General features: G+C 35.4%; 1 pseudogene; it reads left to right on the top strand.

Moving 5' to 3' along the window:
• The first annotated feature begins 3,209 nt into the window (after positions 1–3,209).
• LOC130043168 (high mobility group protein B1-like) lies at positions 3,210–4,000 on the top strand (annotated as a pseudogene).
• Positions 4,001–4,368: the final 368 nt, after the last annotated feature.

Here is a 4,368-nt window from a genome sequence, read left to right as displayed (position 1 = left end):
ATCATCAGAGAATACAGATAACTAAGCACAAAAAATGCAATATTATTGTCATTGACAGCTTATCTGATCATATTTTATTGAAACTTGTGGCTACTAGGATGATTGCTCACCATGATGGTTTGCAGTCATACTCAAAACAAGTCATTTATATCTGTAATGATTTTTGTTTTGTTTATTTTAAAAATGTATTAAGAATATCTTTTTTGTTAGATTTATTTGGGGGGTATATTTTTATATAGTATACATGGGAAGTGTCTCTCGGTAAAAGAACAAATTTTGAATTGGTGAACAGATCACAAATTCATTTTCTGAGAATAGCAATTGCTCACAATCTTTTACAATAGAATAAATGGGGAAAACAGTTCTTCAGAAAACCATATTCCCTCCACCACAAGTAGATAAATATTTTCTTTTCAACATGATCTTCCCTGAACTATGGTTAATCAGAATTCTTCTAATGACAATGCTATCAAACTGAGTTCATCTTAGCTTTAAGTTCACTAAGTTTACAAAGCTCTCCAAACTATCACATATTGCTAAATTTTCTAAAATTTATCCTAATATATTTTCAATATTATTCTTTTGTAGTAGAAAAATTTGCTTTTTTGCAATTAATTCCACACATTATCGCCATAGTCCCCCAACTCTAATGATGCCTTTGACATGGTTCAATGGGAAATGTGTCAGATCTATTCATGAAGGACAAAAAATCACACCAAGTACATTCCCTCTTCTAGTTTATCATGTTTTATTCTAAAAACCGTACTTCAATATTAGATAAATAGTAAAATATTTTAATCTGGTTCCAACAGGACTTTAGAGGAGAAAAATATCAAAAATATGAATTTTTACAAATATATGCTCAAAGGACTATGTCATGTGGTAAGTATTACAAAATAGTGATTTAATAACCACTTTCTTGCTTATAGTGGCTTTTGTATAGACCAATCAAAGTGTGGCATTGTTTGTTTTTTGTTTTGTTTTGTTTTGTTTTAGTTTTTGGACCACAACCAGCAAGGTTCAAGGATCATTCCTGGCTCTGTGTTCAGGAATCACTCCTGGTGGTGTTCAGGGGACCATATGGGATGCCAGGAATCAAACCCAGGTCAGCTGTGTGCTGTGTGCAAGGCAAATGCCCTCCTTGCTGTGCTATTGCTCCAGCCCCATGATGTATTTTATGAATGATACTTGCAGTCATAAATTAAGTTTTTAATTAAATTTAAAATATAATTAAAGAGAAATAATAAATTTATTTTTATATTAAAAAGCTAGTAAATACCAAAATGAGTAAACTTTTAAAAAAACATTTTGTGAATATAAGAATTTTTAAAAGATGATATTACATAACATTCCTCTATTGTCAATACAAAGTGTCCGTTATTCCAGAGCATTCTAGATTGTGGACCATGGATTTAAGTGAGGCAATAAATTATATTTTTTGTTTGATTTTCTTTGTGTTTTATTTTGGAACCACACCTAGTGGTGCTCAGGACTCACTCCTGGCTCAGAGCTCAGGAATCACTTGACAGGGTTCAAAGGACTGTATCATGTGATAAGTATTGCACACATGTAGGTGGTGTGACAGGCAAACGCCCTACTTACTTTGCTCCCGGGCTGGAGCGATAGCACAGCGGGTAAGCCATTTGCCTTGCACGCAGCCAACATGGCCAACCCGAGTTTGTTTCCTCTGCCCCTCCCAGAGAGCCCGGCAAGCTACCGAGTGTATCTCGCCTGCATGGCAAAGCCTGACAAGCTTCCCGTGACATATTCGATATGCCAAACACAGTAACAACAAGTCTCATGATGAAGATGTTACTGGGCTAGCTCAAGCAAAAATCGATGAATAAAGGAGAACCGTGACCGTGACTTTGCTACCAATCTAGACTACAAAGCAATTAATTTTCATGGCTATATTATGGGGTAGAAATTATTATGATTTTTCCTAGATAGAAAATCACATTTTAACATATGATCGACTATTCACTAAGTTCCAAGTTTCTGGCCTTGTGTAATGAGAACTCCAAAATTCATGTTCTTCTCAATATGCTAACTTTATCAAAATTATAAACTGTGGTTTCAAACAGCTTATTTCTATTGTCAGCTGAATGGTTTGATCTCAATTATAGATGAGCAGTAATGCTTTCTATTGGCAAGTGTAACATTTCTTTATCTCAATCATTAAAGAAAGAAATATCAGAACAGCCCAAAACACAGTATCATGCTCTGGTAATTATAGACATGACTTTTTAAATACAAGTGTTCCATAGATTAACTAAGCGTCGTACATATCTCCTTACTTATTCTGTCTTCCTTCACCTAAAGACCTCATCTATTGTGCATATTTTCAATGGTTCATGTATACATTACCTGACAAAATGTGGAAGAGTAAACTAAATTTTAACATTTGACTTAAAACATAGCATGCTTGAGATGTTCAGACAATATAAAAACCTTCAAGTATAGTACTCTGCAACTATAACATGATGGCTTCATTACTACTGTAAAAATAAAATAGTATATTAAGTAGCTTGTTATCCGTAGTCTATTCTTACAAACAGAGGTAGCCAAAATATAAAGTCAACTTTTATAGTTTCATTGCATGTCTGTAATTTTTCACATTTAATTATCTATATCTTATAAAAATAAGACAAAACTGACACATTTCATGGTTAGCAAGTTGGACATAATTATCTTTTCATAGAAATTGCTATATAAATTAGGTTATCTGGCACTGATATTGAATTAAAGGTGAATCTTATTTCACTGCAAAATGGTATATACTAAGATTATATATAACTTGAGAATATTTATCTTAAAAATGTGTGTATGTGCACTTATATACTATTGAATTTTGTTATTCCTAGGAAACTGATTAGTATAAAATTCAAAATAGAGAGAAGGAGCCAAAATGGCACAGAAGGTGCCTTCTGAGATCAGACACTGTGAACTGAGTCCAAACCACAACAAAACACAGAAGTGACTACAGAACCCTGTTGCCCACTGAGGAAATGCATAGCATGTAGGATGTTTCTCACTAGAAACTTGCAAAGAACTACAGAACAGACAAGGATATCCAATGTTGCAGCCCCAAATAGGGACAGAGGATCAAGCACAGCCACAGATCAGATCCAAGAAACAGTGACTAAAAATTTACCCACAGGCAGTACATTGAGCTCCATAGAGACAGTGTTGGGGCAAGTGAGAGCCAAATGAGCACTGTGCGACTCTATGCCTTGCTGAGGAAAATAAACATCAGCAAAGGGGATCCTAAGAAGCCGGGAGGCAAACTGTCATCATATGCATTCTCTGTGCAGACTTGCTGGGAGGAGCACAAGAAGAAACACCCAGATGTTTCCGTCAATCTTCCAGAATTTTCTAAGAAGTGTTCGGAGCGGTGGAAGACTATGTCTGTAAAAGAGAAAAGAAAATTTGAAGACAGGGTAAAGGCTGACAAGGCCCATTAAGAAAGAGAAATGATAAAAAAAATAAAAACAAGAAAGAGAAATGAAAACTTATATCACTCTTAAAGGAGAAACAAAAAAAGAAATTTAAGGATCCCAATGCACCCAAGAGGCCTCCTTCAGCCTATTTCATGTTTTGTTCTCCGTATTGCCCCAAAATCAAAGGAGAGCATCCTGGCTTGTCTATTGGTGATGTTGCAAAGAAACTGGGAGAGATGTGGAACAACACTGCTGCAGATGATATTGTCTTTTGAATGATGCTGCCAAGCTGTAGGAGAAATCTGAAAAAGGAAATTGCTGTACACCAGACTAAAAAAAACTTGGTGTGGATAAGGGAGTCGTTAAAGCTTAAAAGAGCAAGAAAAAGAAGGAAGAGAAGGAAGAGGAAGAAGTTGAAGAGGATAAGGAAGAAGAGGAGGGTGAATAAAGAAGAAGAAGAAGAAGAAGAAGAAGAAGAAGAAGAAGAAGAAGAAGAAGAAGAAGAAGAAGAAGAAGAAGGTGAATATGTCAGTTCTAGCGCAGTTTTTTCTTGTCTATAAAGCATTTAACCCCCCTGTACACAATTCACTCCTTTTAAAAGAAAAAAATTAAAATGTAAAAAAAAATACCCACATACTTATGAATCTCCATCCTCACAAAATCTGAACAGAAATCAGAATGTGAGATTGGAAGAGTCTCAGGTCAGCAGTGTAGTAGAAGTAAGAGCCCATCAGTGGTCTTGAATAGCAAGGCAACCCACCAACATTTCATGCTCCAGGGCAATACAATGTTAACTCCAAATTCACATAACATCTGAGTATCAGCAAACATAGCTATTTCCTGTACTAGTTCTCTTCCCCACCTCCCCTTGCTTCAGTAATCTTGCTTATGTCACAGATCTAAGCTCACTAATCAGAAGGTAGAGTAG

This window comes from Sorex fumeus, unplaced genomic scaffold (genome assembly GCF_029834395.1).
Source record: "Sorex fumeus unplaced genomic scaffold, SorFum_2.1 ptg000115l, whole genome shotgun sequence".
Lineage (NCBI taxonomy): Eukaryota > Metazoa > Chordata > Mammalia > Eulipotyphla > Soricidae > Sorex > Sorex fumeus.
This window is presented reverse-complemented; position numbering and strand designations above follow the sequence as displayed.